Source organism: Fringilla coelebs, assembly GCF_963513975.1.
Source record: "Fringilla coelebs genome assembly, chromosome: 4".
NCBI classification, from domain to species: Eukaryota; Metazoa; Chordata; class Aves; order Passeriformes; family Fringillidae; genus Fringilla; species Fringilla coelebs.
Window position 1 is genome coordinate 28,238,801 of NC_140032.1, and position 12,513 is coordinate 28,251,313.

Consider the following 12,513-nt stretch of genomic DNA (forward strand, 5'->3'; position numbering starts at 1 on the left):
GAAGCAAAGTCTATGATTTCTGAAGAGAAGTAGAAGCATTAGGAGCCTGTAGCTTCCTTGACCCCGGAATGCACAAGAATCTCTCTTGTGCAAATACACTATTCACTTTCTGGTTTCCCTCTTTTATCTTTACTTATCTCTAAAGCTGAATTTCAGGTCATACTGGAGACAGTCAGTGAATTGGATTTTTATTATATGCTTCAATTGAGATCAAAATGTCAAAACACTATAGAAAAGTAATCTTTATTTTTAGCCACGGAGAGGAAATGCATATACTTGAAAAGTCTGTCCTTGTGAAGTGTCTGCAGCACTTTCGCAGAGGCAAGAAATGCAAGTACTAAGTGCTTTGTCCTGAAAAGACACTTCCATTGAATAATAATTAGTCCTTGTAAGGTAAATAAACCCAACCCTCCTTCTCTGCATGCCCAAATAAGGTTTTGTGATATCAGGATGCTGGGATGCAGCTCAAGGTCCAACAATATGCCACCTTAACCTCTACAGTTTGTGCCTGTCAGCAATCCTGAAACACTTGTGTTCCTCTATCTCCAGCATATATAAGTGCAAAATATTGTCATATTGTCCTGTTTTGCATTGTAATTTTATTAGCAAATACTTTGTCCCTTTGCTACCACAAAAACCCCAATGACTTCCCCCTGCTGAAAACTGACACTACAAAACAAGAAAGAGGGAGGTTTATATCAAAATGAAACCCAACAAAGTAATTGTATCAGAACAAGGTGTTCCCAATCTGATTTATAAAGACAGCAGTCTGTGTTCATATCTCTTCCAAAATTTTGACTTAAATAAGGTAAAATATGTATGAAGAACAACTTACCAGTGTACAGATTTTACCCACCCCTACTGTCACTTGGCAGCATTTTCAGATGATGAATTTGGTCCATCTATAGTCTGGGATATGGAGTTCTGCTTGCTGGAGAATGGTCCGTGGATCTACTTGGGCAAGATAAGATGTAGTAAAAATGACAGTACTGGCACATTTAGGGGCCCTGCATTTTCATGTGGATTTCTATCATTGCATTTCATAATAATTATTTGTCAACTAATTTTTCTGCAATACCATCACAGCCGTATCTCACTTTAGTCGCTGATAGTGAAACAAGAAAGGAATTTCCCTCTTTTGTGGTCAGTTCTTCTTGCTTTACCTCTTGCAACAACTGTACTGAAATCACAAAGAAATAACAAAGACTTTCTAGTGAGGTGAACGTGAGTTGTCCTGTAAAGCTTGGTTGTACTTAAGTATTAAATAATAGTGCTTAGCACTTGTGCAACCTAATGCCTTATAATCTTCAAAGCACTTTACAAATCTTAACTAGTTAATCTCCACAGCAGCTCTGCATGGTAGGCTGTGAAGGTCACACACTAAGAATCTCCCATGATACAAGCCTGACTGCATAGTCATATCTGCACGGTTATGTTCCTGAAGTCATGAGTGTTTAATTTTACTGGACTGTAATATGGCTTATTTTCAGTAAATTTGTTTTGCTTTCTTATCCCACTCAAAGTAAATCCATTATACCCTGCAGCATGGCTCAGCACACAGTATTATCAAAATTTTGAGGATACATTTTTATTATTAAAACTCCTGGAAGCAAATGAGAACCAGAGGATATGAATTTTATTTAAGAAATCAAGTTTCTATTGCCAGTGATTGTAAAGACCATGTATGGGAAAGGGTCAGAAAGTCCCTAAAGACTGAAGCACTCAGGACAGTAACTACCATTTTTAGCAACTTATTTTGAAAATTTGACTTTTGTGATATTGAGATTGCCAGACAAATAAAATATTTTTTATTCAATTTCACTGGGAAGCTTAAACCTTTAGAGACCCCATTTCATTTGGGAAATAGCACGGTTTTTCTAGCTTGAATTTTCTTTGGATTCTCATGTTCCGGAAAAAAAAAATCAAATAGTTGCTGCTAAAGAATATTATTTCTTTAGCCTTTTCAGGTCTAAAATTTCCCACAAAGTGGAGCTACTGCTAGTAGTTCACTGTAGTACTATCACAAACACCACTGCTTCCATCTGTTGTTAGTTCTGGTGGAAAACTTTTTAAAACATTATTAGAGTTTGACAGTAACATTATAATTCTATGTGAAAACCAAATTCACCAACCAAGGGTGTAAGTCATTAGCTCATGACTACCTCTCAAGCATCTGCATAGAAAATAAGCAAAGAAAATAAGCCTCTCAAAGGTTTATTCTTTGTACTACTTATTGTAGAGAGGAAACAAAGTCTTCGACTGTCAGGGACTTCTTCCAACAGAAGCAGACAGAAAGTAGAATTTTTGCCACAAATTTAAAAAAAAATCATCAGTTTTCCAGAATGTTGACTGAGACACTGCAGCCTTATTTATAAATACAGCATGATCCTTCCCCTCCAAGGCACCAGACAACTAAATGCCTGCTTTTGCTTTCAAGTACAACTGTCTCTTTGTAAAGCTTGTAATTTGAGAGCTGATCCTTTGGAATAAGGAGGCTCTATGATTTCATGAAGACTGACCTCAATTCCTTATTTCCCTACTGCTTCAACCTGGAAACTTTTATTTCCTTGGTTTTCCTTCTCTTTTTTCCCTTGCTTTGTTTTTATTCCTTTTTCTTTTCTTTTTTATTTTTTTCCCTCACCTTTGGAGAAAAATCACAAATAACCTTTGAAGGAATAATTAGCATTTGCTGTAACCCTATGGTAAAAACCTTTACCTGATTGACTGCAAAAGGTTATCTAAGGGAAAAGATTTCAGACAGACCGGGGAGAGAACAATCTCCAGATGAAAGATGATAGGGATGAGCACAAAAGAGATGCTAGAAAGTAAAGGAATAAATGAATGGGAATGCAAGAGGCAACATAATTAGCCAGTCTTACATGCTTGCCACTACATAATTTCAGATGTTCCAAATGGAGCCTGGTATTCTGCAGACAAACTCATAATTAAGAACAGAGTTGCAGTGCACAGGCACAAGAGGTTGGAATTAAGGTTTCATGGACAGCCTTCTGGCTTTCCCAATGTTTGGTCACTTAATTTAATGACCTAAATCCTTTTTAATATAGAAAAAAAGATTTTAATGAGGTCTTTTAATTGTTTAGGGAGGAGGGGTTGCTACAGACTGCAGTTTATTATGTAGTTGTAGATGCATAGTACTCCAAAGGAAAAGGCATTCTCCTTTCATTCTGCCTAAATTTGTATGATGAGACCATGATGAGACCTTAGTAAATATGGGGGCTGGTTAAGCTAAATAAAACCTTAATAAAAATAAGGGTTTGGTTTTTTTTTTCCCTAAAGTGTATTAAGCTACATGACTAATATTTATTTTAAATGCATCAGAAGCAGGAAGTCTGGAGAGACTCTATAGGACTGATACATAATTGTAGTTTTAGGAACATCCAGGAAAGATTAGCTGGTAAGGGAAAAGGCTGTGTGAATTCCCCACAGTTTTATGAGTCTACATCAGAATTTTTTTCTAAGAAAGTTGAATTTGAGGCAGTTCTTTCAAACAGAAGAGCTTTTAAAACAAGTAAATATTTATGTCAACAAATAACATAAATAACATAAGGTGGTATTAACACTTGAGGAATTTTACCTGAAGGAAAAATGAGGCATACGTGCATCATCTTCCAAAAAAGGTCTCTGAAAGAGTCTGGGAATGGCAGACCCTGATTGGTCTGCACCAATTTAGCTGACTCTACATTACAGAATTAACTTAGCAGAACCTACATGAAGTATGGCATAACAGGGACAAGTCAACACAATGTTTGCAAAGGACATTTATGTCTTACAAATTAGTCAAAGCTCTTTGAAGGTGTTAAGAAGGTCAGTTGTTAGCTAGCTGTTGAATTCCTTCATAATGGAGACCAAGAATTTCATCATTACTCCGTGACTTTGGTGCATTCAGTAGAATATTAAGTTTATGTGTTTTCAGTATGCTTATTCTCATCTTGTTCTTATAATCTTCCCCCGAATCTTTTCGTTCAGGTAGGATTGTCAAAGTAAAGGGAATGCATGTTCTTGAGTAATTTTGTCAGTCCTGAAAATCCCATCAATGCACAGTCCTGTTCCTCGTAATCCTGTCTCCAGGTACCTTAAAACTGATTTGAGCAAAAGCCTACCTGTAACAGGAAATAGTTCAATACATTCAGTACTCTGTGCAATGTTGTGCTGAGTTCCCTGCCTGTCATACTGGCTGGTGTTGTTTCATTGCATTCATCTTTGTCTGCAATCTCTTATACATGATTTATAAGTTCTTGGGACGTGAGTGTCTCTTTAGCTCATGTTTATAGTGCTGGTTGTACCGGGGTCCTGGTGCATGGCTGGGTTTTTTTGTACTTGTGCAATAAACACCTGTAAGTATATGAAAGTATAGAAACAATCTGCCATTTTTAGACTGCTTTAATAGGAATGAGTGCGGGAGTAGGGGAAAAAAATTATTCACTCTCAAGAGCCACGGGATGGGAACACTTGCAGACGGGACCTAGTCACAAAGGTTAGCTTTGCGCTTAACCTTTAGATGAGCAAGGGCTAATCTTCCTTGGCCGCTTTTGCCATCAGCAGACAGCACGGCTCCCATCAACCTCGGTTTAGAGGAGCTCGGGAACCCTGCTGCTCGCCCCAGCAACTCCCCACCTTCCTCGACGGAGCATCCCACCGCCACCATCATCTCCATCAGCACCACCCTCCCCGCAGAAGCCGCCCAAGGGACGAGACGAGACCGCCAGGAGAAGAGTTAACAGGGAACTGGTAACCCGGCCCCTTTTTTGTCTTACCCCGCCTCCTCCCGCTTGCGGGGAAGTGAGGGATCAGGACGCGCCGAGCGGGGGTGGCCCCGGCGGAGAGGTGCGGGGAGGGCTCCCCTCCGCGCCGCTCCGCCGGGGGCCCCGCGGCTCGGCCCGGCTCGGCCCGGCTCGGCTCGGCTCGGCTCGGCTCGGCTCGGCTCGGCCCGGCGCGCACGGCCGAGCGCCGCCCCCGCCGCCGGGGATGGAGCCGCCGGCGCGCCGCGGGAGCAGGTGAGCACGGCGGGCAGCGCGGAAGGGGGCACGGGGGATGCGGAGGGCAGCCCGCTCCGCCCCGGGCTGGCCCCGGGGGCGAGGAAAAACCTAGCGGTGGGGAAAGCGCAAAAACCCCACCCCAACCTCACACCAGCCAAAGGAAAAAAAAAAAAAAAAAAGCGTCGCGGCACATTTCTGCAGGTTGAGATGATCGTCTTGAAAACGCTGCCCGCAGAGCCGGGAGTCGCCCCTCTGGCGCTGACCCAGCCCGAGAGGGAAGGATTTGGAGATTTAAGTAATTTTTTTTTGACACACGTGCGGTGTCCCCGTTCCCCCCGTGTCACATTTTAATTGAACGGAGCCGCGGGTTGCAGGGCTGGGAACTAGTGCGGATGCTAGAGCTGAATTTGGTGTAGCACTTGGGGAGGGGAGTTTTTACGAAATGGGGGGAATTGACCACAGCAATAGTAAGTTTCTCCGTGGTCGTCTGATTAGTTAAAAATTAAGTGCGCGCTGTGTGTTGGCAGACAGTCCTAAGCAATGACCTGGAGCGATCCAAGCCATAACAGTTTGCGATTATTTTCTTCTTCTCCTAGAGGATTCTAAACACTGAGGTATTGCCTCCACACAGAGCTCTCAGCATTGCAGAGTGTTCACTGCTTAATGAATGTTTGTAAAGGGATTTTCATTCCTGCTGAGCATCAGTGGGAGCAGCCAGGGCTCAGGGAGTCAGCTCACCCGTGCCTTTTCTTTTGCAAAGAATTTCTGGCAGGATTCAGCAGCCCTGCTGTGTTGACGTGGTGCACAGGATAACATTGCTCGCTGATATAGCTGCTCAGGTGAAGCGTGCTGCTGGAGTTTATGATTTTTGTGCATGAAACTCGAGAAAGAGATAAGAAGAACATTCAGCAGCCTCTCCATGAGCAACAGAACTGGTCCTTTCAGGAATTTTTCCTGCCCCTTGATGGACCCCAGAGAGTTGGCTTCATTTTAGTAACTGGTTTTCAGTCTAATACATAAATATATTTATTTCAGTAATATGTGCTATTTATAGACCATGTATTTGAACAGAGTTTGAAATCAGCCCTACATCAAGGGATCAACACTTCCCATGCAAACTCTCAGATTTGCAGGAATTCTGCCATCCGCTCTGGATGGATAAATTGGAATATGGTACAGTAGAAGCAGTGCAAGGCTCAGTCTTGAAAAATATAATTTGCAAATTCCTGCTTTTAGTTATTATCAATAGCCTACCTGAGGTCAGTAAGGTGATTTATAAGCATAAAGTTCAGCAGATGTCCACGTGTTTGCAGTACCAGGATCTACACGGGCCAGTTCATAGGTCGTAATAGTGACAGAATACTCCTGTGTGACAGAAAACCATGGCTTGAGGGCCACATGTCTCTAATTTATGAAGATTAAAGAGATTGGAAAACTATTCTGGACCTCTATATGCTTATCAAATATTTTTAAAATAAAAATGAAGAGTAAAAACACTCGTACTTAAAAAAATTTGTATTTACCTTCATAAATGGACATAGGAGTATCAACTGAATGACTGGGAGAAAAAGAATCTAACTGTTGAAAAATAAGATAAATACTTGTGCCATAGCCAGGCTTTATGTAACTGACTTAAACTCATGTGACACAGAATTCTGGCTGATTTCTTTTTCGTCAGAAAAGTTTAAGTGGAACACAGTAGGACAAAAGGCACTGTATAACTTGGTTTGTGTTTTGCTGTTGAAAAGTATTCCATTTTGAAGAAGCTTTACATTCATATAAACATGTAATAATTTCAGAGAAGTTAATTACTTACAGCCCAAATTTCTTCTGAGATAGTATTTCTTTTGATGCTCCAAATATTGATGTTTGTAGGTATCAATTTTTTTCCCCAATACAATAATTTCCTGATTTTAAGAAAAAAATAAATTACACCTAAAAAGGCCACAGGATTAAAATATTTTCCAAATAGAGAACTTCAGTAGGGCTTATGTGAAATTTCAGCTCCCCCAGGGAGCCTTTCCTTTCCATGCTGATGAGGAAAAATTACATTTGGCAAAGCCTTCCTCATCTTTAAAATAGAGGGCTTAGAAATAACAAATCATGTAAAAAGGTATTGCTCATACTATAATGCATTCAAAATGAAATAATCTTTGAGTGAAGGTCTGGTGATTTATGAAAACAAGGGAACTTTTCTAGGGATTTTGACTGCAGCACCACTAGCCCTTCACACTGCTCAGTCTCCTACAGTTACCACTGGAAGAAGCTGCTGGTGACAGACACTTCACAGAGGGTTACACCTCAACCTTTCAGTAACAACATAATGCAGTTTTTCTGTGTCTGGGTCTAAATCTGAACCCTGATAGGATTACTGGTGTATCTTCAGGAGCCTTTGTCAGCTGCATAAACACCCAGTTACTGTTAGAGAGTACTTAAAGACACTTTGTAGCACTAGCCTCTAAGACAAATGAGACACCTTCTCTTTTTTGGGAAATAAATATAAATACATTACTTCCTATAACTAAAACTTACAAAAAAAAAAAAAAAAGTGTATCAGTCAGAGTTTTTAATTTTGTAGGATAAAAAAATGTCATACTGACTTTGACTTCATTTAAGAGGTCATCTTCTGAGGTAACAGTACCTAGTACTGTCCTCCAAAAGATCTGTTCTTTTTAAACTGTGTTTGGCGAGTGTGCTGAATACTGAATATTTTAAGATAGGAAATTATATGTTCAGTTGCAATAAACGTGATAATCAAGAGTAGTTTATAAAATGTATCGAGAGAAACCACTTAGTAGTTCTGTAATTACTGTAATTGATTCTGCAACATTTTATATCTCATTTTGAGATCAAAGGTAACCATTGGCTGCTTCCATTTTAGATCCTACTTGATAATGCGCTGCTTATCTTCCTGTCTGAGATTTCAGCAGAAGATATGTTTTCAAGTAATTTAATGTCTTAAGTCAGTTTGTAAATCATTTTAAATGGGGAGGTTTTGTGTGTTGCAGCAAGTACTATGTAAGCACCAACAGTGATGAGCTCTATGACTGAAAAAAAGAGAATTATACTACATAAATTAAAACTAATCCAACTGAAAATAGTACTCTAAATGCAAACCCATAGTGTGAGGAAACAGAAGAAATTTTAAAAACTGTAATTTGAGAACTGTAGAATAATATTCAGGAATAAAATATTCCTGTGATTATCCCTTGGCCTAAAGAATCAAGGCATATGGAGAGGATACTTAGAATGACAACAGTACTCGTAAAAGACCACCTTGACTGATTCATCAGGGAAGATGGAAAGTACTGAATATTTAATGCTTACTTAACTGCTGGAAAATGAGGAGACATGATAATGGTATACAAATGTTTGAGACATAGAGTGACCAAGGAGAAAAACTAGCTGCATTTAAAGCTTATGCTTAGATTGGCATGGTCAGGGGCTTTGAGATAGTGATGCAGGGTACAGAGTATTTCCTGACAGGTGCTTAACTGACTTAGATTTTTAAAACCCCATTGGTAGAGACTCCAAGTCCTACCCACTCCACAGTCATTTCCAGTGCTTTTCTGTTCATCTTCTTTTGTTTCATGTGTCCTATCCATTGTCCCATCCCTTGTTGTAGCTTAAGCTACTGTCTTTTTTCTACCTCTCAGTTTTGGCAAACAGTATTTCTCTCCACTTTGCAACAGCCCTTCTTGTTATGATATGGTCTTCTCTCATTCTGGGCCAACACTTTGTAACAAATTTCTTTCCCCAGGATTTATGTGATTTCTGATCTCCTAGATATATATATATACAGTATCTCATAATTGTTCTCTCCTATTTTATTCTTGCTTGAAGTTGAACATAATGCTCAACCTGAAATGCCAGCAGTGCTGAATGTAGGAGAAGGAAAATTTTACATAACTTGCCTGTGCACTGATCCTGGTTGGTTTTTTTTTTTTTTCTTTTCTTATTTTTTGGCAACAGTATATTGCTAGAACCACCACAACAACATAGCATGTATGGTGTTAAATCTGTGAAGTGTTATATGGCCCAGATCCACTTTTGCAGAGCTGCTGGCAGGCATCCCATCCTGCCTTCTTCAGTCTTTGTGCAGTTGATTATTCTTACCAAAAAGTAATGCTCTGCTCTGTCTGTTTTGATCTGTTTAAACATTTGAATTCTGATGCCATTATCCAGTTCATCTGGACCCTGATGAATTGGTCTGTCTGCAAGTATCATACAAAGAAGTTATTGACGAGTATCCAAAGCATATTTCTGGACAGGTTTGATCAGGGTATCCTTCCAGCATGATACTGAATTTTGATAACTACACTCTAAATATCCTCTTAAAAATGGTATCAACTGTACCATTCTACTGTAATTTCTAGAATCTTAAATGACTGTCCCTAATTTTTTTTTTTTACTAGAATATGATGAGACCAGGGATTGTACATGTTGCTCTCTGTTCTCAAAACTAATTTCTTGTGGCTCTGAGACTGTCTAACCCGAGACCAGTGCAATCAGTTCCCTATGTACTGTTTATTAGGCTAGTTTAGAAAACCCTGAAATTAAAAGCCCCAACCTATTCTCTCCCTGTGTTCTTATCCCTTTGTCACTGGTGCATTGACACCTGGTGGCAATTAATATGAATACTGAAGAAGAAAAACCTAAACACTTTGCTCTTCTCAGCACTACTTATTATTAGATTTTCCTTCCTGCTTAGTAGGCCAAATTTTTCCTAGTCCCCACTTCTCTGATGTTTCTGAGTGTTTCTGAGCAGGATCTGAAGACCCACATCAGTGCACATCCAGCATCACGGGTTTTTGACTGTGTGGGACTTCAGTAGGAAGGGACTCAGTGCTGGGAGGTGATTTGTGAGTTTTGATGTGACGGTAAAGATGAACAGACACGTAAAGGGACTGTGAAGCTTCTGTGTGAGTTTGCTCCTCCTCTCAGGGTTCTTTAATGACCAAGGGTCCATGTTTGTGCATTTTCCTTTAGCAGAATGTTACCTATCTACAGAATGCAGTTTATGTACTTAGTAAAAGTAAATCTGTTTACAGTGCAACGTTTCAGGTACATAGACTATGACCCTAAATGCAAAACAGCAAGGGGAATATTAAATGATTAACTGAGCCAAGAATGTGCAGTGAATAGTACTAGGTTTTGTCTGAACTGGAAAACAAAGCTAACAAAATGAATGTGACAGTGAATGGCTGTCATTTTGAGTTACTAGAGCTTGAACTATAAACTTATTTTGTCCAAGGTCTTGTGAGAGCAGTCTCAGTCCTTTTAATGTTTTGCTGAGAGTTCTATGTATTTTAGTAAGAAAAAATACAATGATGGTGACTTCATTTCAATCAATGAAATTACTTTAAAATGCTTATTTCACAGTTAGTGTTTCAGCTAACAGCAGTTCTTGTCAAATGTGTCCCAGCTCTTTATTTTTTGTTTCAGGATTTCCCAAACTTTACTGGAGGAAGGGTTTTGAATCAGGATTTCAGCTCAAAAAGGTTTTAGTAATGTTGCATGGAGCTTCCCTTGCTCTGATTTCAGGCTGTGCATTTTCACGGGATTATAATGGTTCATGCGTGGCTGAAATTAATTACTGGAGCTGTTAGCCTTGTGTAAGCAAATCATCCTCTATTGTATCCTCTTGCTAAACTTTCAGCTACATAGACTAATAAACCATTTGTTTACTAATATAGCTGCTTTGCTTAATGATTGGTGTCTGGAAAACACTGGGCATGTTGGCATAGACCAGTTTGTTGTCCGCGTTACTGAAACAAGAAATCCCTGTCAATCAGAAGTTGCTGCTATTGAATTTATAAATTCGATCCAAGGGTGAACAAAGTTCTGATAAAGAAATCTTAGGTTTGTTTTTCAGAAGGGCTGCAATGTTTTTTGCTGTTGGAGATAAATTGGATTTTTGTCTTTGCATGGGAAAAATACTGTGATTTATAGTCCACTAGGGCTGTACACTTCACTTTCCATGGCTACCTGTATTTGAATGAAAAGACTGAAAAGTTCTGGAAGTAAACTGGAAACATTCCTCACTGAATAGGTGATTCTCCCTATTCTAGAGATGAAGGAAGTAATACAAATTAGTCTGCCCCACCTTTTATTTAGGTATTAGTAACGGCTACAAGTGCATGTGTTATTGCTGGAGAGCAGGGTATTGAGGATGTAGACCTAGCCCTTGTGGTTAATCCTGCTCCATTTAAGCAATTAATTAGGTTATTGCATGTGTAATCAAGATTTATGTTGCTGTGGCAGCAAAGAGGGATACAACTGTGCTGAATTTCCTAGATCTCTGAAGCAGTTCTTCTTACCCAAAATGATGTGGAGAATTCCCATCAGCCTGTGAAAATGAGTGTGTCTGAGAGGGGCCCTCGTTAATAGGCTGAAATCTTGCCCTGAATTGAGTGAATCCGTGCTGCTCATCAAAGGGTTAGAGAAAATAGGCAGTTGCAAGAGAGAAGACAAGGGAGGCCTGTGGCACAAATTAATCAAGAGCAATTGATTTCAAGACAAATCAGAGCAATGCAGGAAAATGACAGTGTGGTTCAAGAGGCCATTGACAAAAGCTTGGTGAGGTATACTGGGTGCTGTGCTTGGCCTGGATAGAAAGGCAAGAGGAGCTGTGCAAGAGCCAGGTCAAGATTTCACAGTATTATACAGCATTGTATCAAGTTAAATAGTTGTGCTGACATAGCACATGCTAAAGGAGATGGAGGAAGTTGTAATAAATGAAAAGAACGTGGAAGATGAAAATTGTAGGTGACTGGGAGGAGATAACTTGAGGTAGGTGAGGAGGTCTGCCGGTGGTTCAGCGCTGCAGGTAATTGTGAAGAGCTTTTGGTAGACTGTTTTTGGTGGACTGTGGTAGAGGCAGTGTTTTTGGACTGAACCCTACCTCCTGTGCTTCAGTTTCAGGACACCCCAGGCATCTGCGAGCCAGCAAATATTTTGTCCAATTGAGGATGAGGTATTTAATACCATTAGTCAACACTGTAAATTAAATGCTTTCAAAACCAACAACAAAAATTCAAACATACTCCCCCTCCCAAAAAAAACTGAAAAAATCCAAACATGATTTTTTAAAAGTGTTGGAAATGGGGGTTATTAATTTTGGTTGTTTTCATTTCAAGGTCACTTGCTGAAACGTATTTCTTGCTTCAGCAGCAATAAAAAATATCCAAGCAACATGACTTTTATTAAAGCAGTATCCTTGAAAAGTTAATTATCTAAAAGGTTGCAGAATGTTAATGGAATGGGAAAAAATTAGATTACCTTAGAGCCAGAGAACTCTTAGTGAGATATATAGCTATAAAAATATAGATTGTGTTTGTACAATTCCTTTTACCTTCTTGGGAGGTGTAATGTTTTAGGGTTTTTTTTTCTTTTTTTGGTTGGTAAGGTTTGGGTTTTTCTTTAAGAAAGAGGGAAAAGAGCAGTGTAGGAAAAAGTGAATGGACCTATTAACCACAGTTATATGTGGCACATGTTATATGTGATGGACTGGTGA

General features: G+C 39.5%; 1 protein-coding gene across 3 annotated transcripts in view; it reads left to right on the plus strand.

Moving 5' to 3' along the window:
- TRMT9B (tRNA methyltransferase 9B (putative)) overlaps positions 1-12,513 on the plus strand; it is a 110,530-nt gene that overhangs the window by 86,676 nt on the left and 11,341 nt on the right. Inside the window, exon 1 of one of the 3 annotated variants that reach the window (XM_084204774.1) lies at positions 10,466-10,498. The exons of the other annotated variants lie outside the window; for them this stretch is intronic. The gene's annotated coding sequence lies outside the window, so the exon portion shown is untranslated. Of the gene's footprint in view, positions 1-10,465; positions 10,499-12,513 lie in introns of those variants that run through there. 3 annotated transcript variants of the gene reach the window in all.